The 27013-nt window shown below is 43.1% G+C and overlaps 2 protein-coding genes across 2 annotated transcripts in view; one reads left to right on the top strand and one right to left on the bottom strand.

Annotated features, from left to right (window-relative positions):
• LOC144798761 (uncharacterized) overlaps nt 1–27013 on the bottom strand; it is a 1691129-nt gene that overhangs the window by 1437445 nt on the left and 226671 nt on the right. The window lies entirely within an intron of this gene.
• The window catches only part of SMPD3 (sphingomyelin phosphodiesterase 3), a 1033773-nt gene that overhangs the window by 310869 nt on the left and 695891 nt on the right, over nt 1–27013 (top strand). The window contains exon 3 of the mRNA XM_078669784.1: nt 20589–20666. The gene's annotated coding sequence lies outside the window, so the exon portion shown is untranslated. The remainder of the gene's footprint in view (nt 1–20588; nt 20667–27013) is intronic.

A 27013-nucleotide genomic window follows, 5' to 3' on the forward strand; every position in this document is an offset into this window, starting at 1 on the left:
AAGAATGGTTCTAACTTTACCAGAAGCTTGTGTTCAAAAAATGTGTCCGCTAGGGGACCCCAATTTGGCTTGAGCAGAACCTTGGCCTATACCCACTCCCAATATAATTTTTTTACTGTTTGTTTTGGTGGGGGGGATTGGGAGGCCCATGAGTCGCTCAATCCCAACGATACCACAAGCTTCTTTAAATTGTTTAGCCACTTTATTTTATTTGAAGCATTTAAACTAATTAGCTCATCAAGCACTAAAGCATATTTTGCTAGTTCCGGGGTCCTTCTGAGGCGCACCCAGAAAAGTAGTGGTCGGAGTTGGACTATTTCAGAAATCGATCTTTTGCCCATATCGGCAAATAGTGGCTTCAAAGGGGTCGAGAGAGGGAGCGAGACTAAGTCTCTCATGAACTTATTCTCTGCCACCACCAGTGCTTTGGTGTTCTCAGCACCCCATAATTCGGATCCATAGACCGCAGAGGCTAACGCCTTCCCCTCATAGACTGCTAGGGCAGGGGCTATTGGTCTACTGATTGAAGGACGTTGATTCTTTAGGATAGCACCGGAAACCCTTTTAAGATTTAAAACCATTTTGCACAAATGGGATTCCCAGTTCATGTTATTGCCGATTCTAACCCCAAGATAATCAAATTCATCCACTACCTCTAGAGGGGACCCATCCAGAGAAAGATAAACCTTCCTATGATTTCTTTTCACAGACATGACCATCAACTTCGTTTTTGCAGTGTTTACCGTTAACCCACGGTCTTTACAGAAAACATTAAAATGATCAAGGAGTTTTTGCAGGCCCTTGGGGGTTTTGGACAACAAGAGGGTGTCGTCGGCAAAGAGGAGTGTGGGTGTTTTCTCCCCAGCAAGGACGGGGGCATCCGCTGGGTCCTCTCTCAAGTGGTCCACCACCCCATTTATAAAGAGGGAGAACAAGGTCGGGCCATCACACAACCTTGCCGCACCCCTCTGTTGACCGGAATCCTCCTGGTTAATTGCCCCTGGTTACCCCATCGAATCCTTGCGTAATTTCCTTCATGAAGTTTAATAATAAACTGTAACAAATAGCTAGGGAACCCCATATCCAAGAGGACCTCCCAAAGTTTAGCAAGTGGGATAACGTCGAAAGCCGTTTTCAGGTCTATGAAAGCCAGATATAAACTACCCCTGGCAATTGACACTGACTTCCAATAGACTGCACAGAACCGAAAGACCTGGTGCATGGCGCCTACATTGCGCCTAAACCCGGCCTGGAAGTGGGTCAAGATGTCGTCTTCCATTAACCATATCTCTGTCCGGTTTATGATGACCCTGCCAACTACTTTTTGGATGGTATCAATTAAACTAATTGGTCTGTAGTTGGCAGGGTCCTCTCTATCACCTTTTTAAAATATGGTAATGACCTCTGCACCTTTCCAGGATTCGGGTACTGGGTGGCCAGACTGGATTAGATTCATTAACATAGCTATAAGGTCTGCCCATAATTTGGGGTCATACAACAGTAGGTCCCCCGGCAGGCCATCAGGGCCAGGCGCCTTTCCCGGGATTATTTTAAGGATGGCGTCTTGAACTTCTCGAGGTGAGAAAAACTCTTCATTAGTGCCAGGTTCTATGCTAATCTCACTCACTGTACCCATGACTGGGGATTTTGGCTGGCCCTCAACACTATCCTCACAATACAAATTTAAAAAATGGGAATACCATTGGTGCTCAGTTATATGGTTTAAAATCTGCTCTGCCCCTCTTCTATCAAGAGTGTTAATCAATTTCCAAAAAAGAATGGAGTTTTTCCCAAAGGCAGCATCCTTGAGCTCCTGCCAATGCTCCTCCTCCCAATCCTTCTTAGCTGTTGCTATGCTTTTGTGATAGTCTTGTCTGGCTATTCTCACTGCTAAGGGGTCCTTGCTTTTTATGGCCAACGTGATGGCTTTCCTCTTCTTCCTACAATTAGCTGTGTACCAGGGGTTGCCCTTGTTTAGTTTGTGGTGTGACGATGACGTCCCCAAAAGTTTTTTGGTAAAGAACTTTCCTATTTTCTCAGTTAGGTTCTTATACACAGCTGGTAGATTTGACCCCGATGGATGATGGATTAATTACAAAACAGTGAGCAACCCAATAAACCCTTGAGGGCTTGGGTAATTGAATAGAAGGGTAAGAGTGCCGTCAAGGGAATTTGTTTGAGTGATATTTAGTAATTCAAAAAAATAACTTAGTAGGATTAATTAAAAAATCCCGAAATGAACTTAATTTATCAACATTAATTAAACCAACACAAAATATTACACATAAAACATGAAAGACGAACACAAAGGTGTATTTGAAAAAGAATTTATCAAAATATTAAATGGTCAGTGCTTTGATATACAGCTGAGATTCATTCAAAAATATTCAGGTTTGCAGGTACATAGCAAATTAATTATGAAAAAACTCAACAAAACCTGAATACACCTATCTAAAATCAATATGAAATAAAACAAGAAATAGATGAGGTGAAAGTCGACGTTTCGGTCTCCTAAACGATACTTTGTGAGACCATCTTCAGGACAGAAGTCATATGTGTACTGTATAAAAGACCAGCGTAATCTGAAAATATAAATATTTACAATTACAATTCCATAATTAATATGTGCAAATTACTAACACCTTTGTGGACAAACGATTAACAATAACTAAACACGAGTATAACAGACATAAACAGATTGTGGATGTTCATTAGGATACTATTACATAGATATTATAATTTATCATCAAAACAACTCATTATGCATGGTAGTCTAGGTGGTTTTCTAAGATTTCACATATTGCATATTTTCACATACCCCTAGATTAGATTGTATCCAAGCGAAAATTCGCGTTTAAATAAATCAATTGTTGAAAGTATATTCAAGTACTTCATTAATTTATCCATCCATGCAAAATATTGGCATCACATACAGTTTGCACTTTACTAAGCATTTGAGGCAAAAACAAAGACTTTCATCTAATGGGGGTTCATTCTTTAAAGCCTAAACCCGATTTAAACTATTTCTCTCTATTTAGGGTTACAGTTTTTAAACCATGGCCTGGATTAATACGGATGTCGTAATGGCAGCTAATGGATGTACCTTAGTCAAATTGATGATAAAGTGGTGCCTTCTAGATGGAGGCGATCTGTTCTTTACCGCTCCTAGATAGGGATCGTACATTTGGTCAAAAGCATAGCTATGGAGATAGTTGAACGACATAGCAATCCAACCTTTGCATTTAATTAGGGTCAGAGTCATAGAAATTTATGAACAGCTTTAATTCAATAGAGAGACCTCATTTTAACTGACTGAATTAGCGATATTTTAGGCATTTGTAAATAAAAACATACCTATTGTTTAACGGAGACAAGCTTCTGAATGGATTCGGTAGAGAAAGGGATTTGTGTACATGCACAGATAATGAATATCAGGTCGAACGTGCAGGAATCTACAACAAAATACCAATATAAGGTAATTGTCGGTATCTAACAAATAATCACGTTAGTATAATATATAGCGAAAATCAAAAAGAGCATACCTAGCATTTTGGTATAGTGAGCTGCCCAGTAACTTTTCAATGCAGTTTCTGGTGGCAGTTATGGCGATTTAACAATCTTTTTTAAAGGAGGAATCTGGCCAATACTACAGCGTCAGTTGTAGTCAAGAGGAATCAAGAAAGTATTCACTCTAAAACGAAAACGAAAAGAGAAAATCCTATCAGTTTACAAGGTCAGAGTCCAAGGAGCTCAGACTTAGGGACGCCTCAATTACGTAAGGCAACAGATGCCAAGCCACGAGTTTCGGCCATAACTATCTCTTTAATACTAACAAGTTTCCCCTCTTCACACCTAACTGCGTTCCACTTAAGCCTACGATTGCAGTGTGAGGGAAAAACCTCTTTAGTGGTCATCTCTGAAAATCCCCTTTTACTGATCCCGTTTTCCCAATGGATTTCCATACATAAAGGGTTATGGTCACTATCTGTTCTTTGTCTGACCTTCATATCCACTAGATTAACCCATGACTGAATGTCCAGAAGGATGTAATCAATCCGAGATGGGCAACCTAACCTATTAAAGGTCATTGCTCCATCGCGGTCGGAGACAGTTCGCCCATTCAAAGCCCGTAGGTTGTGTTCCAGAACCAGAGCGTTTAACTGAATTGCTCTCGCGGTCCATTTCTTAATGGGGGTAAGGGCTAGTGGTGGTATAGTCTGTCTCCAATCCTCAGTATTAAAACCCAATGAATCTTCGTTGTCCAGGGGCTCAAAGGTACAATTAAAGTCCCCCCCCCCACTAGTATTTTAGATCTCATGGGGAGGGATGATAACTTTCTATCTAGCAGCTCTAGTGTAGGTGAAATTTGGCCACCCGGTAAACCTCTTGCGTATACACAGAAGAGTTCTAGTATAATGCTACCGGATGGACTTTTTATAGAGATATGCAGAATGTCCTTTGAATTTATATTATGGGTAGTGACAACGCAATTCAAATTTAACTTTACCCAAATATGTAGACCACCCGAGGGACGTCCTTTCCCAGTCGTAACTGCGGGAATAAAGAAGGTTGAGTAACCATTTTCATATTGTGGCAGGGGACACCAGGTTTCTTGGAACATGCATATGTGGAAGGTATTTATAAAATCACATACCTCTATAAACAACCATCGTACTGGTAAAGCTTTGGTCTTTTCAGGTCATACCATGCAGACCACATAAAACAATATAACATTGCATAACATTACATATGCCTAAATTCATATCACACCCCATGTAAATCCACATAAGTCCACAACTACTTTCATATGCCTATGTATGGTCATACCTTACAAGGAGCAGCTTCAAATGACCAAGCTCAACCTCACACGTCCAGGTTCATCCATCATATGATAAAGTTTACCCATCATATACTGAAGTGCTGCTATTCATGCCCATGTGCCACTATCATAGACAAGAAACAGCTTTCAGTGCTCAGGTCAAGTTCTTTAGGTCCATAAACTCGCTCACTAGCATAGGTTCCACCTTGTGCTAGGAACAGCTTCATATGCTTAGCTTAAACCTCACTGATCCCTGTAACTGTTGTATACCCATTATGTACCCCTACACCACCATCATATACCTGTAACAGGTTCAAATCACTCAGGTTTAGCCTCAGGTGCAAACACATACACACTCTTGCTTACCATCCCTCACTCACTTGTCTCTCTGACAAAGTGATGGTTCGTCACTATGTTTCTACTCCGGGTCTGGGGGACTGCCTGATTTCTGCAGCAATGGCTCACAACTTCTCTTGCACCTCTGCAACTGGCTGGGGAAGGAGTTTATCTTTTGAGGATCCTACCACATGTTACTGAAATGCCACAGTGCAGGCACCAGCCAGGGTGATAGATGGATATGGTACAGGTAAAGTATTGACAGGGTTCAATACCTGCCAAGGAGAGTAGACACAGGCCCTGCACCTACTCCTAAGAACTTGATTAAGAGTCTAATAATATAATAATAATAATAATAATCCACATTTGTAATGCGCAATCACCTGTAAGGGTCTCCAGGCGCTGGGGGCCATCAGGAAGATCAAGCAAGCTATTGCCCAGAGTCACATGGTGCTGGGCTAATCTGCCGCCGGTGCCGGGGACCGAACCGTGATCCCCAGATTCCAGCGTCAGTGGCCCTGGCCGTGGCGCCACACCTCTCCCGTCTCGGCATTCAAATTGACTTGGACTTTTCCATGAACTCGCAGATTGGTTAAGTTACCTCTGCCTGTTTTTTTCCAACTTCGGAAACTGCGGAAAACCAGAAGGTACTTCAGCAGAGAGGCCTGCATCCAAATCATCATTGCCCTGATTCTATCCAAAATTGATTATGCAAATGCAATTTATCTTGGCCTCCCGTGCAGACAGAAACACCGTCTGCAGCTGATACAAAATCAAGCAGCCAGAATCATCTATCAACAAGGCAGACGATGTCACGTCAAGCCACTACTGAGGGAACTCCACTGGCTTCCAGTGGTGCATTGTTCCATGTTTAAAACAGGATGCATACTTTTTAAAGCTATACATGGTACTGGCCCGAAGTATATATAGCTTCAAGAATTCATAGATACTCTCCACAGTGCACTCTAAGATCTATGCATTTGAATCTATTGGTGGTGCCTAGTTTCAGACGCAAACAGATAGGAGGGTCACGTTTCTCAACACAGGGACCCCAATTCTGGAACTCTCTGCCCTCATCATTGAGACAAGAAACAAACCTTATGAGCTTCAGGTAAAAGGTGAAAACATGGCTTTTTACCCAAGCTTACAGCTAGACATGGACTTATCTAAATCAGTGCCTCCAAGGAAAAATAACCCAGCGCCAAGAGACCTCTTGGTGACCGTGCACCCCACAAATCCTCAATAACAGAACCTGACATAACACAGGCTCAGTCCAGCGTGGTTGGCATCAGGAATAATAATACTCCCAGATCCTGCTCGGGGTAGGCCCATGAACTTTCAGTAAGATGTTCAACCCCTGTCCCATCTCCAGGTCCTCTTTTTAGGTCTCATCTCCAGGCAGCCTTTGCTGTCTGTTGCCGAAAGACCTATTGTTTGGATTCTCCTACATCAATCAGTGGCTTAGTTAATTCTGTGTTTTCAGCCACTGCTTGAGACATTGTCGGTCACAACTCTGATCAGCTCACAGGCTCCTGGCTATTCCACCAAATGCTACTGGCTGCTTTTCTATGTCCTCCTAACTCCTATGGAGTGATTCCATTCCAAGGAACAAGAGACGTTTCTATTTCCTTGCCTCTCTCTGCTTGTTGCTCCCCACTGTTGCGCATCCGCCACTTGGGTCCACACACAGGTGCTGTTCTGCCCCTCCCCTTCCTACGCTCACTCTCCCTCCTTCATATTCCTCCTGCTCATCCCCTGCTCTCTACACTTTCTCTTCCTGCCTCTCCCCTCTCCTTCTCTTCCTGCTTTTTGTTGCCCCACCTTCAACTTGCCACTTTTTGATATTGGTTTACCTATTGCTGGTTAAAATGTTGAGCAAGCATTGAAAATAAACAATATGGGACTGCAGCCATCCAGGAATGGTATTTTTTTGTTTACAAACTATAACAAAACCTACATGCCTGGGAGCCATCTTTAAAAAGGTTTTTGCTGTAAGTTACTGTAAGTTATGACAAAAACCTTTTATATTTTTTGATCACACGGGCATTTGCATGCACTGGCGGCCATTATTCATTGGTTTTGCCATAAAGTATGCCAATGCTTGTTCTTCTTCCTGCTTAAAAGTTTGTCGGAGCTAAGACAAATAACTGATGCTCTCCAAGGGCTGACATAGCTGTGAGCTGTGTAAATGTGCCTGCCCTCACCCAGGCTGCAAAAACGCAGATTGCTTTTGCAAGTGTAAATGAGCTTAAACAATGTTGAAGCAGTCTGGATTGTGGATTCCTTAATCCAATGCTTCTTAAACCAAGGAATAGGATCGAGGAATAGACCATGGCTGCAGGGCATACCGAGCCACATCATGTCCAGTGGCAATCTCACACTTTTAAAGTCCAATAGACACCATCTCTGTTACCTCCAGGAAAGATTGTGTGATAGTTTGTTTTTAATTTTCTCATGCCACTGAAACAGATTTTAGTATAGCTACGTTTAAATTACATAAAATAAATGTGCCAAGAAAGATTTGAGGCCATGACACTCCAGTCGAAAACTTCAAGAAATGACAAATTGTTATAGCTTACTTTGAATTAACAGAAAATTAGATTAGCTAAATTGGGTCAAAGCATAAACTTTTTAAGTCTCACGGACCTCTTTGTCTGATCACAATCATAAGGCTTAGAATGGGCGTAGGAATCAAGATGTTATGTATAACTATTTCCCCAATGACTGTGTGGATTTCTCCTATTAAGGGGCACTACTGACTAACAAATCATTAAAAAATCTCTACTGCCCGCTTTGCGGATACGTTGATAAGTAGGGATAATCGTAACCAAGTAGCTAAAAATGTTTTGATATAAAACATGAACGTTTGGAATAAGGCTTGAGAAATCCAGAAGCAAGCAGAGGACCAGGAGGAAACAACTTATCAAGACCACCAGATTTTGGTTGAATTTCTGAGTTGACTTTCTTAGAGAGGGCCTCAGTTCAGAACAATAAATTCAAAGCTTTCATATGGAAAGGTGTACAGAAACGACGATAGAGACACCTCTAAATGTTTCTCAAAGCACTGTTGTGTTATACACCCCTATGAAGAAAGTCTACAGCAGATCTTTGAATGATCTAACGCACACAGGTTCCCGATTGTGTCCTCATTCAGATGTCGCCTTCTGCTAATTTGATCGTGAAGATTTAGCTCTGGAACGAGTCAGTCACCCGCCACCCTCTCATTATTCGCCGGTGAGTCTCCTTCGCCCTGACCTGTGTCTTCTTTTCTAAACTCTTCTTGACTAGACATAACCTTGTGCTTTCAAGACACTGGCTATATACGAAATTGACTTGAAGGGCAGATATGGAAATGCAGCACATGCCTTTTGGAATTCAAGAGCCCATTTATAACAAACGAAGCTTTATTAAGTAATGTAGTGCGAAGTTATGTGAGTGGGTGGTCAGATGTTCTTGAGGTTAATTGTATGATGAGCCATGTAGAGACAGTAAACTTTGGTGCTTTGATTACCAGCAATTTACTGAGTCAGAGGACAAAGGCTAATTTAGATGAAGTGGTGGAGGAAAAAAGCAGTCTATAACTACCTGTACTTTCGTTACACAGTGTTACAGACACTACTGTCTTGGCAACAAAAGGCGTTTGCTAAGACTGTGCTATAACACATAGCCGTTAAATAAAAGTTAATCAGTTACTACTTACGTAGTATACTTTGAGAACTATTTACTGAGTTATATGAGTGTCAGATAGATTGTAAATGTAATTGCATTTATACAGCGCTTACTACCCCTGATGAGGCGTTGAAGTGCTTTATGTGAGGTAGCATGCTGCTCCGGAACCCAAGGTTAGTTCAATGTTATTGGTTATTGAGATTAGTCTTCTACAGACATGCAAAGTAGTACATGTGCTCGCCCCAGTTTCTTTGTGGTATAATACATTTATAGGAGTTAGGTATTATTCATTCGTGTCCGGGGCTGCAGGAGTTATGTGAATTCAAGGAGAAATTTGGTTGAATTAGTAGATGAGGTAGAGGAGGTAATATATAGATAAGTTGCAGGTATACAGCTTTAAAAAACAGGAGAGCTTGTGATTTATGAAGTGAGTTGTTTGAAACTGGAAAAATACATTAACAGAGATTAAGGCAAACTTGCAAGTGGCTTAGGAAAGGTTGTGTCCAGACAGAAAGTGCATGCAGGGGATGGGAATAGGAGAAGAGCATAATTTGAAAGGAAAAAGGATTGGCGACAATCAGAGATGTAAAGATCAGTTTTTCAAGCAGGATTTTAATAATATAGAGGACACTTCTAGAGACATTATGAAATTTGAGTATGCGGAAGCAAAGTTATTTGAAGATAGTGCTATATTTGGTACTTTTGATAGGCATTTGAAGTGAGTGAACAGTCTGTGATGTCCTAGGCTACCCCTAGATCACCACTTCAGTAAGAACAGTCACAGGCTGTAAGCTTAAAATATTAGCTTACGGCAAACCTTGAAAGGCGACCCTCCCTCCTCCCTGGTGGGCATAACAGAAGACATCATTACTTACCTATCACTATACTTCCAGTCAAAAACAACTGAGGCAACTGCCACCTTCAGAGCATGATGGGATACTGGTGGCACAGACACTGTTTTAAACTCATATAGTAGCAGCATATGAGATTTTTACTGTTCATTCATTAATTGCTTTAATATTAAGCTATATATGTTTTTTCTTCACCCTTTTGCAAGTACATTCTGAAGAATTTGTCCATTGTACCCTGTGTTATAGGCTCCCTAAAATGATCTTTCTTAAGTGTTTCTGCAGGCCTTCCCGAAGAAAGGCGAGCGTCTACACTTAAGAAGATTTATATGGAAAAGTGTTCCGGGATTCCTGCAAGTGGGCGAAAGTATTCAATTGCTTATGACCACCAGTGGCGATTCCTCAAGAGAGAACCCCTGTTTTAAAAACATCCAACTTAATTATTTACATTGAACATATTTATCTCCGGCCCGGCTTGCAAAAATTTACTCAGTACCCTCGTCAGAGTGCTCTAGGTGCCATGCGAGGGACACCAACTTTTTTTATATGGTTTGGGGCTGCCCTCCCAAACAGACCTATTGGAAATCCTTGATTGACTTCTTAATGGTCTTTACAGGCAGGCAGTTGCCCCTGACTATGGCAAAAATCTTCAGGGCAAATTTACACGGCCCGAGAAAGCCAAACACATGTTGGATTTATAGATCTTGCCCTGCTCTTGGCCAAGCTTTGCATCGCGATGAGCTGGGCGGCTGCCATTCCCCCGCCAATCGCGAAATGGATACAGGAACTGAAAAAATGGAGCACCGCAGAAATACAAGCGATGACCCCCTTCCTTCTTCAGCTTGGCAAGGGGCCATTATTTACAAAATGGGACACACTTCTGCTGGCATCACAGGCCAAATTGGATGACAGGTCAGGAAAGCTGTTACATGACCGCAGACGATTACAGTTCACATATGTCGCAGGATACGGGTCGCAGCATGCATAGAGTCACGTGCAGGTCAATAATATATTCCCACATGAACAGTATCAGGGAGGGTGACGTACCTGCTTTGCATGGGACATTGACTTCCTCCGTATTATGTAGCAGGAGATATGGATATTCTGGAATATTTCTGGCGAGGAGTGGAACAGTGAGGTGGGATTTGCAATATATCAGAGATGGGCTATGTATAGACAGTGGTGTGCACTGGGATGTTATGTATCTCAGGGTGCGAAGATGTCTCCTAACGGTAGTCACGATGTATGACTTATCACGGTGCCAAGTATTCGGTTATTCTATGACCAGACTGCTATGATAAATATGCACCCAAGATACGCCGCTGTTAGGTAACACTATACAACTGTGTGTTTATTTGACTACAAATTTAATAGAACTTTGCAACAAACAAAAAAAGGCCACTTGTTAATCTTTCCTTGATCCCTTATCATCTGTCCTGATTGCAGACACTGATAGCAATTAAATGCTTCATTTCAGTCTTTCTCAGCATGGTGACAACTAGCTTTTCACATTTATGGCACAAAAAGAACATTTATGACACAAAAAGCACAACTGCTGCTGACAGCAGAGTAATTCTCAAAACTGTTTGACAAAAGGTTCCATTGCGGGAAGTACTAACGATTTGCACTAATCTCACTCCTGATGGTTGGCACTTGGCAGGGCTGTTTCTTGTGAATCAGAAATACTGACGGACCTGTACATTCCCATGAGTGTTTCTACATCTCATTAAATAACCTGTGCACATTGCTCTGGGAAGCCCCTCTCTTTACCCCTCGGACTCTACCCCCCCCCCCCCAGCTGGTTCCCAGGCTTCTCACATGGGGGCATTTGCTTTCTGAACTAAAGCCCCCCTCCTCCTCCAGGGGGGGCGGGTCAGTCTTCAGGAGCGAGGAAGATGCAAAACCCCAGACTCCAGGCACTTTCTAAACTATGTTATGGGCAAAATATCAGAGGGGCAGAAATAGGTGCAGGGCCTACAGCAGAATAATTAGGACAAAGGGTTTCTAAAAGATCCCAGATTGTGGTAAAGATGATGGATTCAAGCAGCTCCAGTGGAAAAAGAGGGGCTGCCCGTGTTTTGGAGACCGGGGTTTCTTGCGTTTTTTCTCCAAGTTGGAGGCTCACCTTAACATGTTGGTTATAGTTTTAGCTAACACATGGTTTGTAGTATATCAGGACTAGTCAGACACAGGCTGATTGAAAACTTGTTAGGACTGAACAATATATGCCTCTGGTGCATGCAAAGGTGAGCTGGACAGAAGTGTCTAGTTACAGAGGTGACAGTGGTGAGGAAAAGGGTCTTTCAAAGATGAAGGTAGCTTTCAGGCATGAGGCATGGATAATGACAGCGTTGCTCTGAGGTACATTTGCATTAATGCCCTTTAGGGCACTGATTGCTGCGTAAATTATATCTACTGAACAGACCCTGCCAATGGCATCCATTGGCTTCAGATGAAAGGCAGTATGAAGAAGGGCAAACCTGCAGTTCTGATGCCTGACACCGGGTATCCAGAGTTGCCTATTCACAGAGGAGAGGAATCTGAGCTTCAGTCTGCGTTGGAAGACCTGTCTGATTGTCTAAGCTGCAGGTAGGTCAATTCTCAATCTATGGAGACTTCTGAAAGATATAGCATGAGTACAGCACACATGAACTGACAACACAGGAGGCATCTAAAATGGAATGCCTGGTTTAATCAAAGTATACCAGGAGGTGTTCCTGAAATTTTCTGTTGCAAATGAAATTGTTTGGCTGGTCTCCTTGTGGTGATCAGGACAGCTGACAGATTGTTAAATTGTGTTGTGCTGTCCCCAGTTGCTGGGCGGAGTCACTCTGCATGACTTTCTACGTGAGACACAAGTGAGAAGTCAATAGTCCTAACCAAGGGTCCCATGATGCGAGTCCTCATTGTTCGATCTCTGACCCCAGGATCTGAAAACGGGAACTAGTTCAAACAGATGATGGTAAAACATGTCTCAGTACCAAGAGCTGCTCTTTGTGTGGAAAGCAGCACTACAGTGGAAGTATCACATCTGATTGTCATCCTGCAAAGCTTAGGGCTCCTACAGTAGGTTGTGTCTCATGGAGTGTCCGTCTCATGCTGGCCTACAAGAGTACCAGGTAGGGTCTGTTGTGGGTGACGTAGAGTTTCGTTATCGGTTTGACCCGCAGATCAGTGGATTTATTGATTGAAGAAGATCCTAAAAGGCATGGTGAGTGTCCTGGAAGAGCCCCTGTGGAGGACGTGGGATATCACCTTTTTCTGACGTGTGTTTGCTCATAGAAACATACTATACAAGGGAGGAGGAGTCAGTTGTCTTAAACTGCTATTAGTAAACCTATCAGAAAACTCATCTGTCAGTCTTATGTAGGAAAGGACTGGGGACAATCTTGCAACACCCTAATTCAACAGCTTGCAGCCAGACAGAGGCCAGAGTCCTTCGTGATGTACCTTTGCGTCATCTCTGAGCAGCACAGTGCTGGGTCCACTAGTGGTGCTGGAGTTGCACACATAAACAGGCGCATGTGCATAACAGGAGTAAATGAATAGGGCGAAGAGATCCAGGAATCCCTAGACTGGATATGAATCCCAAATCCGTTGTTGTTTGGAGGAAAATTAGCTTAAGTCTCGTGCATAACAGGCAAGAGATAAAGAAGTTAGGGTCCAGCCAAGACGTTTTTTTACTTTAAACATTATATTGTTGTTTATTACTAACATATGGTGCATAGAAATAGGGAGCACATTTCAGTAGAACATTTGCTGTAATCAGCACAAGATTGTGCACATGGTTTCGAAATACTCTCCATTCTCTCCTGTCTCTGTTTAGTATATGAAAGTGAACAAGCACGCGCCAAATGCCCCCTACACCTCTCCGACATGTAAACTTAGCAGTTAAGAGTCCCTGTTCCCTGCATGCAGATTTTACACACTCATTTACATACCCAGCTTCCTTATGTCAGTGGTGCATGTCTAGCACCTCATCTGTGTGAGCTTCGTTGCATTATCTAAAAGTGTGAGGTGTCTAATCAGAGGTTACCGAATGCTTTTATGAGCATAAAAAGGATATTTAAGTTGTGTTTACTAATTAATGAGGAACCATAAAATGATTCAATAATTTAACTGGCAATCAAAGCCAGTGTCGGCCATAATTCATCCTAATGGAAATTCATCGAGTCTGTGGAAACGGAAATTAATTAAAAAAATATTAAGTATACATGTGGATTTTTTTTGGAATGGGATTAAGAGGTAGGCTGTGCTGCTAGTAGAATATGTATTTTTGAAGATGCGCGAAGAAAGGGATTGGCCCAACGGCAAAGGATACTTTGGGGCTTAGAATAAAGTCTGGACCAAAGGTCACTCAATCAGGAGCTAGGTTCAAACATCTTATGAATCGAGTTCCACAGCTCAGGATAAGCTTGGAGGCAGGCCTCGGTGAACTGTACTTACAGCATGGAGAAAGAAGGATAAAGCAGAACAGGATGTGTTCCCCACCGGCAACAACCGGCCCAAATTAAGCACTTATTCACTCTCATTCACTCGTTCATTCTCTTTCACTCTCACTCATTCTTCATTCGCTCATTCTCACTCATTCACTCTCACTTGCTCACTTGTACTCACTCTTACTCTCATGCTCTAATGCTCATGCTTACTATTTCCCATTCATTCATTAAAACTCTTAATCTCACTCACCTATTCACATTCAAGCTCACTTATTCTTACTCACTCTTTCATTCTCACTCACTTTTAGTTTCCTGTATTCATTCCCACTCAGCCTCGCTCACATATCATCACTCTCAGTCACATACACTCATTCTTCATTTTTCCTTCTTACATTCTCACTCATGTATCACTGATACTCATGGCCACTCACTCCCTCAGTCACTCACTTTTATTCACCCATACACATGCTCCCGCAGACACACACCCATAAACACATGCCTTCTCTCTCTCACACACACACACATACTCCAACCCTCACACACATTTTAAAGCATTTTTTACTTACTTGGCTGCTTGTGCTGGCCCAGTTCAAACTTCTGGTACTCCAATGGCACTTGGGTCAGGGAGACTGCTACTTCGCACCTTAAGCAGCACTGAAGCATGAAACTGACAGCTTGCCTTTGGCGTAGTCACTAGTTCCAATTCTCTTGCTGTTTCACTCCACCCTTTCCTAACTCTGTCATGAGTTCAGAGAGGTAAGGTGAATTCGTCTGACTAGCTTGTAGCATCGGGCACTACAGGGCTTAAGCCTAAAGCACTAAGACTTTCTTTTAGCAGTGGCGCTGTCTTGCCTCATAGATGTGGAGGCACTGAGACATTGCTGGCCCCTGAGGTCAGGACTAGGACTTCACAGCATCTCTCTGATGGCTTGCCCGGGCTTGGTCATGACCCTGTGTCAGCCATCACATAGATATCACTGTCTCACTGATGCTCAGTGCAAGGGTTGTCTCATTTAATATATTAACAATGTAAACCAAACTACATTCACTACTGGTGTAATAAAAAGATGGTCAGGAAACAAGGAGGGTGGAGCCCTGCTGCTCTTAAGTGCAAGTTGCCACTGGTGAGCTGGCAAGCTGGTAACACCATGTCCATCCCCTAAATCGTTGGTGCTTAATCTTGGAGTGATCAAGGACACTCAGTTGTTGATGAAAAATCATGTCAACCAGGTAATCGGATTTGCTATGGCTTATTGCGTAAATTACGCAAAATCTTTCAATGGATTCCTATTTAATCCCGGAAACCACTGGTCCAGGGACTGATCATGAGTCGCACTGACTATGGCAATGCCCTGTTGGCCTCCATAAACAAAGAAAGAACTCCACTCAAAACTTCAAGTCTTGCAAAATACCGCTGCCAGGCTTATATTAAACCTCCCTGCAAGAGCTCCTTCTGTGCCCAGTCTGAGATCACTCAACTGCCTCCCTTTCAAGAAGCGTTGTCGTTTCAAAATACTCTGTCTAGTGTATAAGAGTACTTATGGAGCCGGGCCAAGTTACCTGGCCAAGAAACTTGTCTGGTATCAACCTAGTAGGACACTGAGATCTAGTTCTAAACGTCTTCTCACTCCTCGCAGAGTCCGTACCGCCATAAATGGTGGCCGATCTTTCCCCTTTCTCGCTCCTGTCTTCTGGAACAAGCTACCGTCCCATCTCCCCACCATCACGGATCATGAGTCCTCTGGTAGGGAATTAAAAACTTGGCTTTTTGATCATCTTTAACTCTGCATTTCCGACTGTCAATTTTCATGGAGTCCTCGCTAGCGCCATGAGACCCTATGGTGATATGTGCGCTTAACAAATGCCTTTGACTTGACTTGACTAGGAGAGAGGCAAACTGCATTGGAGCAGTTGGTGTATTACTGGGAAGTAATGCTGCACATTTAGTCATGTTTAATCTTGTGACCTGTGATCATCTCCTCCTCTTCTGCTGTCTCGTGTCAGCATGCCGCAGAACTGTCTACAGACCAAAGACCTTCTTTAGAAGGTGACAAATTATCAGTAGTGTCCATTCCCTTTATCATCACATGATAGGAGCTGCTCTTGCGATATAGGTCTAGTGGTTCGCTAACAGAACAGTATAATCCTTTTTGCAGTTATAGTGCCTAGAGAAGGATTGGAAGAATGCCACCCGAGGCCGCAACACCTCAGCCAGATCCTTAAGGATTGATGGGGCTGTTCACTCGTGATTGCTGATACTTCATGCTCGAAAGAACAAATGTTCACAGAAGAGTGACTTCATAAGCACTGGGTCTGGTAGCCCTGTAGCTATGAAAATGCACCATATGCTGCTGTAGCAAGGCATTCTTTTTAGCTGACAAGCCCTCACTGGGAGCTGGGAATGCACCAGAATGCACTCGCATTGTCTCGCCCCTTTTGCAGCATGCTGTATTCTTCCCTGTGTGTTTCATATAATGGCAGTGGAATGTCGGGTATATTTTCAAACCTTAGCTATATGACAGCTAGATAGCAAGACAGGCACAGAGAAATACAGGTGCATACACACAGCTAAACATAAACATAAGGAGGGAACCACGGTGAAAGATAGAGAGACAGACAGACAGACAGGCAGGCAGGCAGGCAGGCAGACAGACAGACAGACAGACAGATAGATAGATATATAGATAGATATGCAATGGCAGTGAAATAAATGTGGCTCACTTTAGTGCAGCACATTCATCCATTTATTACTACAGTACAAAGGTCAAATGACATCTTAGTGCCACAGTAAAGCAAGATTGACACGAGAAGAACAATGTTTCCTACCTCGCAGATTGCATTTTACAATGACATTACAAAGGGAAACAGCTCTTGTATTAACCGCAAGGCCTGGTCAATATCATTTTATGATATCAAAAAGGGGGAAAGGAGGTAGGACAATTTTTAAGGGGGTCCAATGTACTTGTCCTAACAACAATCAACAACAAATGGTGTACAGAGTTCCCCCGGGAGAGCTCAAGAAATTTGGCTCAACCTATAATTCTCTCTCGTGATATCTAGACAAGGGGTGAAGAAAGGGTCTCAAGTGTGCAGTGTAGACCCATATTCCAGAATGAAAAGGTACCTCACACAGGCTATCGACAGGACCACAGCTGTAGCCCCAGTCGATAGTTGTCCAGCCTCATCATCGGTACCCTGCTCCTTCGGCAGGCTGGCGGTGCAATGCCCGTCGGGCAGCGGTGAAAGCTGCACTTTTGGTGGAGATCTTTAATTCTGGGCCAGCGGGTGTGTGCGTGTGAGGGGCCTAAGGGAGTGTAATCGTGAGCGTGGTAGTGAAGTTAAAAGAAGTCAGGGGAGTCCTGTTGGTGAATGTTTTATTGGTCAGGCTTATGAAGAAGTTAAAAGAAGTCAGGGGAGTCCTGTTGGTGAATGTTTTATTGGTCAGGCTTATGAATAAGGGTTGGTTCCATTACTTGCCACCCCTCAGTACCCCTTTTCTTTTTATTGAAGCAGGGAGCCTGACCAATAAAACATTCACCAACAGGACTCCCCTGACTTCTTTTAACTTCACTACCACGCTCACGATTACACTCCCTTAGGCCCCTCACACGCACACACCCGCTGGCCCAGAATTAAAGATCTCCACCAAAAGTGCAGCTTTCACCGCTGCCCGACGGGCATTGCACCGCCAGCCTGCCGAAGGAGCAGGGTACCGATGATGAGGCTGGACAACTATCGACTGGGGCTACAGCTGTGGTCCTGTCGATAGCCTGTGTGAGGTACCTTTTCATTCTGGAATATGGGTCTACACTGCACACTTGAGACCCTTTCTTCACCCCTTGTCTAGATATCACGAGAGAGAATTATAGGTTGAGCCAAATTTCTTGAGCTCTCCCGGGGGAACTCTGTACACCATTTGTTGTCAATATCATTTTATCTCACAACGCAAATCTAAGTCATTGCATCCAGGTATTAGTTGAATACCTTTAAAAAAAATTAAAACACGAGAAATTGACTTAGCATAAACCATATTTGCATATGCACAGAGTATAATATAGTATTTATTTCCACTGTTGAGGGATGGAAGGGCTGTCATGACACACTCGATGGTTCACCTCTTGTGAGTCATAAGACTCCCCACAATCCACAGTGGAAATAAATATCATATTTTACTCTGCCCTGGTGCAAGCCACGGTGCTGTATATTCAGTTACAAGATAGTGTTCACCAGAAAAATACAGATACTGTTTCACGGACAATGGATGAAAATATATGCCATGCACACTGGACAATTACCCCCCTTTCCCTCCCAATATTTCCAAACATTGGGAGAAAATTTAAAGAGAGAGCAACTAAATGGGAGAAAACGCTATGTAATAGGCAGATGTGGGGGAAGCAGGTAAAAACGGATTTATTACTGTGCCCTAGTGCAACACATATGGGATGAAAACTCAACCCTTCCATCCTTAACAACAATAGGTCGTGGGAAAAGAAGCAATGCCCCCCCACCCCACACACACACACACACACTCTTTGACAAGGCAGGGGCGAACACACTCTTGTCTTCCTCTTGAACAAAGAGTGACAAAAAACCTACCCCCACCCTTTCAAAAGAAAGTGGTTAAGGCCAGCTACCACATCACTCTTTCTGCAGTAATGAACAGGGGACTGGAAAGCTACCTTTTGCCCCATTCTCCCTTGATCAACACACTTTTTAGGCCTAAGGAGGCCCAGGACTGGTCACAGCTGCCCAAATCCCTGTTTACATTTGTGAACACGGCATCAAGCCAGCTGACCGAGGCCGCCTTCACTTTTAAAAACAATGAGGCTGACGGAGGCCACAGACAAATGCCAGCTGCTCCAGCATCCTTCTCACTGTGACAGTGGCCCACATGTAAGTAGTCCCCAGCCTTCTTTGCTGTATAGAAATAGAGCATGATTCTCAAAGAGAACTTACACTTTTGCATAAGATTACTACTTTTCGGTATTCACAAATTGCATTTTTGTAGTAACTTACACATTTGTAGTAAAACCAGAACTACACATGGCCAAGCACTGGTACTGCAATACCCTATGACCCTATGGTGAGCCCCGAACCTTCACTAAGTATGGGCGGAAAATCCATTCTGCTTGCGGAATTTGCAGATTTTCGACAATTTCGCGATCTGCGAATCTTGCGAAATGCCGAAAAATCCGCAAACCCGCTCGCGGGCGGATTTTTTTTTTTTGCAGTTTGTAACATTCTGGCAGGATGCTCCTGTCACCAAAATTAAATCTCCACAGGAAGCACTTACAGAGTTAAGGCAGGTGTCCAAGTTGAAGCTAATTTCTTTGTAACCATTTTCAAAATGGCGCCGGTAAGCTGCCAGAGTTGAAGTTGCTTACTTGCAACTATTCTCTGACCCTGTCCTGACCCTAAACAGCTGGGTGCCCGAGGCAGGGTCAGAGAATAGTTACAACTAAGTCATGCCCGAGTTGAAGCTCAAATTCAGTAATGCATTTACTAGCCCAAAAAAAATAGTGAGCTCGGTCGAGGCTGGGCTGGTGTGCTTTCTTCCCATATCTATGATCGAAAATAAATTAGCTGAGATCCTTGATGGAGGGATATGTACCCATGACTTTCTCGAGTGCAAACCCCTTAGTTCCTGTGACCAGGGGGTTCTTTCTTTCTCCTCAGCTGATGCTCTCTGGCCTTTTAAAAAAGAGGAGGCATTTGAACTCGCATAGAAGCCCTGCCCGTTTGGCCCCGCACACACTGGCGGTATTCAACATCTTCCCACCCTTTTCCCACTATGATGGACAGCTCACTCAAGGGACCCCGGCGCCTCTCGGCGCAGTGGCAAAGTCACAGGCACACATGGTCACTGGAGACAGCTCTTCTGGCCCTTATGCAGCTGTAGTGTAGGAAAAGTACTATACATTTACCCAAGGAGCTAGCACTTACTGATTAGCCAGTAGAAAGTACTCTAGTATATATTTGTGCAAATCCGCGAGTTCGCGGATTTATCTGCAAACTCGCGGATTTTTTTGCCATTTCGGAAGATTTCGTGTACCGCAAATCCGCAAAATTCGCCCATGCGACTTGTGAGGCCACTGTGAGTTTCAGGTGAGCGGTAGGTGGCACGAATGTCCCCAGTTGTGAATGTCAACTCCAAGGAAGAACTACACATTTGTGTTTTATTATTTGATTCCAGGTATGAGCTCTGTTAAGAGAAAGCACATGAAACATGTAATAGGGTCTTTTCTGACCAATGAGTGTAACGAAGAAGGGAAGTTTGAGCTGCAATCTGGGACTTCAGAAAGAGAGGCACACTTTCGTCAGTTCCAAGGAAATCCCTCAACACATGACTACCCTCAGGATAACTTAGCTCCTGCTAGCAAAGCCCAGAGTTTCACATTATGTATTACATTTTCTGTTGTGCTTTTCTTCAAGTGTGCAGCCCTCAGAAGAGTGCCTAAAATCTTGTTCTATCTGCAGGTTTTGAACATGGGGATTTTCAAAAGGACATGAAGCATTAAAAGTTACCTTCAAGTCCAGAGCCTATGAAATCCTAAGGTATGTTTACATATGACATCGAAAAAATCTGCTCAAATGCAATACCTCTACAATATTCTGTGACGGAGCATAATAGTGACCTATCTGACTTTTGGAACTCAACCTACTGTACTGATTGTAACAACGTACACAGAAACACTGTGTACGTAATGTATACACATTGCACTATGTGTTTAATCAGCCTAGTGCAACTAGGCATACAGACGCAATGTAATTGCTGCTCTGCTTGTATTATACGTACCGCACTAAACAGACTGTAAACAACGCACTGTTGGCAGGAAGGCACACACACAGATATACTGTACTTGTAAGTTCTACACCAGTTGTATCATGCTTAGCGTAGACACACACAAGTAATGTACATCTTACACTAATTGTAACTGCTAAAATTCAGAACAACACATATGCACAAACATACACCCAGTAAGCACGTATTACTTGTACCATGTGTTTAGGTAAACAAACACATAACCAGCTTGTAAACACTGCTTGTATTCAATCCAGGGACACACAGGCAGACTTTGCGCTCAGAACTTATTTGTTTCATATGCACAGAGCAGCCAGTTACACTGAATATAAATACTGCACACTTTGCATCATATGCTTAGTCTATTTTATTTTAAGGTATGTATAGTGCCTAATCCAGTGGACGAGGAACTAATGCACTTCTTGGAGGCTGAACAGAAAAGTATTCTGTTTGTTGTGCATGGTTAGAGTGCTGGTTGAGCAAGTGGCACATGTGGAAATATAAGTGACATCTGTGGCTTAGAAAGATGCCCCAGTAAACTTGTGTCCATCCTCAAGAGGGGTAAGAGATGCAGATGCATTTGATACTATTTCTGATAGAGATGCTACTTCGTCCATTGTGCCTGGTTGAAAGGATGAGGGTTTGTCGTTTCGGCTACGTGAGGAGAGTTTTGGTATCTTGGGTGAGGTTTGGGCTGGTACTGTAGACATGTGGTGATGACTTTGTTGATCTCATTATGCATGGTGTAATGAAGAGTGACCTAATGGAGTACCGTTTTGTATATGGCTACTGTGTTACAATAGATCAGTGATAGCTATCCCAAAGCATGTGATATTGACAACTTTGATATTGGCAGCTGCTCATATAGTTGCAACTATACAGTGAGGTGGAAGCATGTGTAATGGCTATGACGGGTATTTGACTACAATCGTCCATGAATGAGACATAGGAGGATGGATGGATGGATAGATGGATAGATAGATAGATGGATGTTTGGTGAAAGTCCTAGTAACCAAGGCCAGAAGGAAGTAGGGTGATGCATGATGCAGTTTTGCAAGTCAGTTTCCCTGTTTGCGATATGTTCAGTTCCAAGTAGTTGAGGAGCATCCTTTGGAATATTGCCTGGAGGCACTGTCCAAAAAAAAAAGGAGTTTATGTCCAGGCATACAGTCAGAGAGTAAACAACACACATGCTTTGCCTCATGTGCACAGTGAAGGTACACAGGTTGTAAAACATTACTAAATATCTCATGTGCCTTGGCAAACACACAAACTAACTATAAACTTTGCTTATTAGAATTATATTCTTAGCTAGCAAGTGGGTCTGCCAGTTAGGTTCTTGCTATTGACATCCGGTGTAACCTTCAGCGTCTGAGTTCGAACCTTTGCAGATGCAGTACAAATTCTGGCCTTGTGTTGAAAATCAGTTGTTATTAAATTTGGTCACATTACCTGTTTGTTGAGTGTTTAAACAGAGTGAAAATATGTGATACATAAACATAAGTTATTATTATAGTATGAGCATACAGATATGAAATCTGGCTGTATGTATGTATATGATATTTCTATAATGCGAACCCTAGTCCAAAGGCAATAGAGTGCTGTACATGCATAAAGTCAACGAGTAATAGCAGAGGAAGCTGTGCTGTGGACAGTAAATGCATTGTGATGTGTTCTTTAAAGAGGGGCATTTTTAACTCTTCCCTGAATTGGAGCAGGTTTGGGGGTGTCCTGAATTATATGGGGATGTTGTTCTAGATCAGTGATACTCAAAGTATGGTCTAAGAGGCGCGTGTGGCCCTCTTGACCTTTATGCGGCTCCCCTGGTGAACAGCAGCACAAGCTACTGTTGAGTTGTTGAGCACTAATATTCAGAAAAAAAATGTTAAATAAACAGGCAAGCATTTAGTAACCTGCAAATAAATGCTTGCACGTTTATTTAACATTTTTTTTAGACCTCCTTACACAACCCCTGACCCACCCAGACCACCCTACCGCCACCCTGCTGATAAAGGTGCGGCCCTTGGATACACCACAGACCATACTTTGTGGCCCCGGGATAGCTGTTTGCAAGTACCCATGTTCTAGATTAGTGACACTCAAAGTACGGCTTGGGGGCCACTTGCGGCCCTCTTGACCTTCACATGAGGCCCGCTCTGGTGAACATCGGCACGAGCTGAAGTTTAGTTGTTGAGCTCTAATATTCAGACAAACCTGATAAATACACGGGCAAGCATTTATTAGCCTGCAACTAAATACTTACCCGTTTATTTAATTTTTTTAGGCCTCCTTACACAATCCCTGGCCCACCTAGACCCCCTACTGCCAAACTGCTGGCATCAGTGCGGCCCTCTGACACACCACAGACCGTACTTTGTGGCCCCTGGGCAAATGTTTGCGAGTACCCATGTTCTAGATCCTGGGTGCATAAATGGAAAGGCCTGCTGCTTTTGTGTTTTTCATACTCCGTAGTCTGCATTGAAGGATGTCTTTGTTTCGTGAAATGTTGCCTTTCATTACTTCCTGTGATGACTACCAAGCCTTCCCTACAAGGCTTCTTACCATAATTTCCTTACTACAGTCTTTTGGAATAGCTAATTCTAATTTTAGGCGGGAATAAATTAGAGTTTATGTTCTGAACATGGGCTTGTGTCTGCATTAAAGTCAAACACTCGTGTTCAAAAGTCTGGAAGAGACACATCGAATGATATATTGACTGTCAAGCAATGCAACACTCGTGATCAAAAGTCTGGAAGAGACACATTGATTTATATATATATATATATATATATATATATATATATATATATATTCTCCCGAACCTCCTGCACAGCACCGTGGAGGAATGACAAGCCACACCAGCCGGGTAACTTTTCAGAATTTCTTTATTCGGGCACAAAGAAGACGCGTTTCGAGCACACAGGCTCTTGGTCACATGATATATATATATATATATATATATATATATATATATATATATATATTTATAATATATTATATTTCCTGCTTGACTGTCAAGCAATACCATTCATGGCCTGCGCTCTCTAATAAGAACTTTAGGAAAACGGACTCAAATATTCAGAAAGGTGCAACGAATGTCTTTATTTAGCCGCTAAAGAGGAATGGCGAAGAAAAGGAAATGGGCGCGCGCCGTGTGCTCGCTGCAGCCGCGCGGCCCCCGCGAGCCCCAGTTTCCTTGCAGATGGCGCCCGCCCCTTCCTTAGCCCGTGCAGCATGTGGCTCGCCACCTGTCAGGCGCAGATCAATAGCAGAGCTTTCCGCGCACTGTCATTTGAAATGCAAATCCCTCCGAATCTCCAGAGCACAAAGGGAGGCTTGGCAGCGATTTTGGGCTCCAGCATGCTATTCTGGCGCAGGTGGGTAATTTTAATCCATCCATGTTTTAATGTTGCCTTTTCATTGCATTTTGCATTTCTAATGCGTTTCTAATAATAACAATTCAGATTTCGTTAAGGGTGTTGAAACACTCTTAAAGATTTAGGACTGACCCACAAACATCATGAAAGGCTTTGTGAAGGCAGTTTGTTTATGTTCAGCTGGGACAAGGAGAGTCATGTTATTGGTAGGAAAATCATTTACTGTGATCGTGAGGTTTTCTCATGCAGAGAAACATCCAAATGGCTGTATTTGGCGACGGAGTTGTATTTTTGTGCTGAAAGTAAACATAAAATGCCGAATGGCTGCACCAGAAGCATCTTTTCAGATTTATACTCTTTGCCCAACACTGATGTCACTACTGACCTTTAACAGGAAACTGGTCTGGATCTGACATCAACAGATTCTTGCAGGCAGCCATTTTAGATTTTGAAGCATACATGCTTGGGGGGGGGGGCATGGAAACAAACTGACACCCCGTTTGAGGCGTTTATTATCACGTGGATCTCATCTCAACAGGCAACAGGTGTGTGTTGCTACTGTAGTCATTTCACTAACCTCTTCTTTACGTGAGCGGTGCTACAGGTGTACAAAGGTATAGATCTGGTAAGAAAGTTCAAAGGAATGCTGCAAGGGTAACTTGGGTTGACTCAAGAAGAGTGTGCCATAAGCACAGATGGATGTATTCAAGTGGAAGGGCTGAGGTAAGATCTGCGGATGCAAAGAGGCTGCCTGGAGGTATCTATAGGTGAAGGCCTAGAATCGGGGAAGTAGTAAGGTACTGGGAAAAGATAGGTGGAGTTTGGTCCTAGGTGAGAGGTGTAAGTTTTTTTTTGGGGAGGATGGAAAAATAAAGGTAATTATCGGGAACAACAGGAGCATTGGGTTGGGCATATTAGGGCAGAAGGTCATGATTTAGGTATTGTGACATCTAATAGATGGGTTATGTCCCAGACATCAAGGGTAAGGTGTTCATGGAAGAGGAAAATGCTGAAGCACCTTAATGAAGGAAGTTATGTTTTTGGCACCCTGAATTATACAGAATAAAGTACAATTCATAATTACTAATATTGAATCTATGCTAATACAGAAACTGCTAGTGCAGAACAGGATTGCTAACATAAGGATTGACTGCAGCATGCCAAGAAATGCATGTCTCGGGAGCGCAGGGATTGCCACTGCAAAGACTGGGTTCACCAGTAGGACTCATTTTGCTTCTTTAAAATAAAAGCACCACAAGGGACCGGCTTCTGCCCCTCCAGTGACCATTGAGTAGCCTTCCCTTAGTCGGTTGATGAAGTGGGTTACTGAAGCACTCCACAGTTTATAAAGTGCATTGTTCAGATTTGATTGAGATAACATCCCCATCTGGCCCGAAAGCACAAAACCTCAGATACGATCTGCTGAAAAAGACTTGAATACTCTAAGAGCCCTTATCACAAAGGGCCTCCGCACTCGTGGCGGGATCTCTGTACTGCAGTTACCCATTGTGGAGCTCCCGCCACGAGTGCGGCGCCCCCGCCATGACTTCTAGGCCTCCACCACAAGTGTGGAGGCCCTTTGTGAATCGTCCCCTAACCATTTTTCCTCTTAAGAAACATTCAGAAATTTTACAAAACGGGGTGTACCTGACCACTGTTTCAAACAGTTAAAATAGCCAATACACTGGTCTTGCAGTGAAAGATTTTGGAAGCTTGGATCCCGAATTCCAAATGATTTTTGGTATGGTTTGATCTCGTACAGTCATAGTTGAGACAATCTGAATTAGATGTTAAGCACGGAGTTGATCCATGGTTTTCTGAATATTATCCGTTTATATTTTTAAAAACTAAGTTCAATGCTAGTAGATTTGTGTCGTCGATTTGATTGCAATGTTACCCTCAGGGCACAAGTCCTAAAAAAAGAAGTGGGGGGACACTTTCACCGGAAGTGACGTCACGACAGGAAGTGATGTCACGGAAGGTGCTGAGCTCCTCGTCCCAGAGAGGCCAAAGAGTGAAGTCCAGCTGTTTGGCAGGGGGGACGGTGTGTCCCCCGGTAAAATAAGGGGGGGATGCCGTCCACCCGCGTGGTACCCCGACTGGAGCCCTGGTTACCCTTCCAGAAACATTGATCTGGTGTTCTATTTTCCAAAAGTTAACCAATACTGATAAACTGATCAAAAATAACAAATCTTGGTTTCCGGTTACAATTTTCTGAATGCAGGTTGTAACTTCAAAACTAAAACTGTTGACTACAGTGCTTCCAAATGAAAAAATAGACTGTTGCTGTCAAACAAACGCCTTCAGATCCATCTAGTTTGCAGACTTCAATATGTGTTACAACGTTTCAGCCTTGCCGTATTTTTGGCAATTCCGATTCCCTCTTGAACCTTTCTCTAAGGCAAATTTGTGCCTCTCTGACGATACCTTGCATTAAAAATCGATCACAATCCAAATGTCTTTAATATAGGGGTGCTGCAATACCGGTTGTATTCATAAAACATAAACTGGCCAACTACCTGAGGTGCCCTCACCTGAAATTACCCCTGATTGCAGCCCTTCTTCAGGCATCCGGCATTACTGCTCCATGCTTGGTAAGAAAAATATTTCTGTCCATGTTCACTGACCCTCTTCAATAAACATCTGCTATTCAGCACCAAGATACCCGTGGGGGATCGTGCGTTTTACAAATACACATGTTATGGTATTGTTGCCAAGCAGAG

This window comes from Lissotriton helveticus, chromosome 12, assembly GCF_964261635.1.
Source record: "Lissotriton helveticus chromosome 12, aLisHel1.1, whole genome shotgun sequence".
NCBI classification, from domain to species: Eukaryota; Metazoa; Chordata; class Amphibia; order Caudata; family Salamandridae; genus Lissotriton; species Lissotriton helveticus.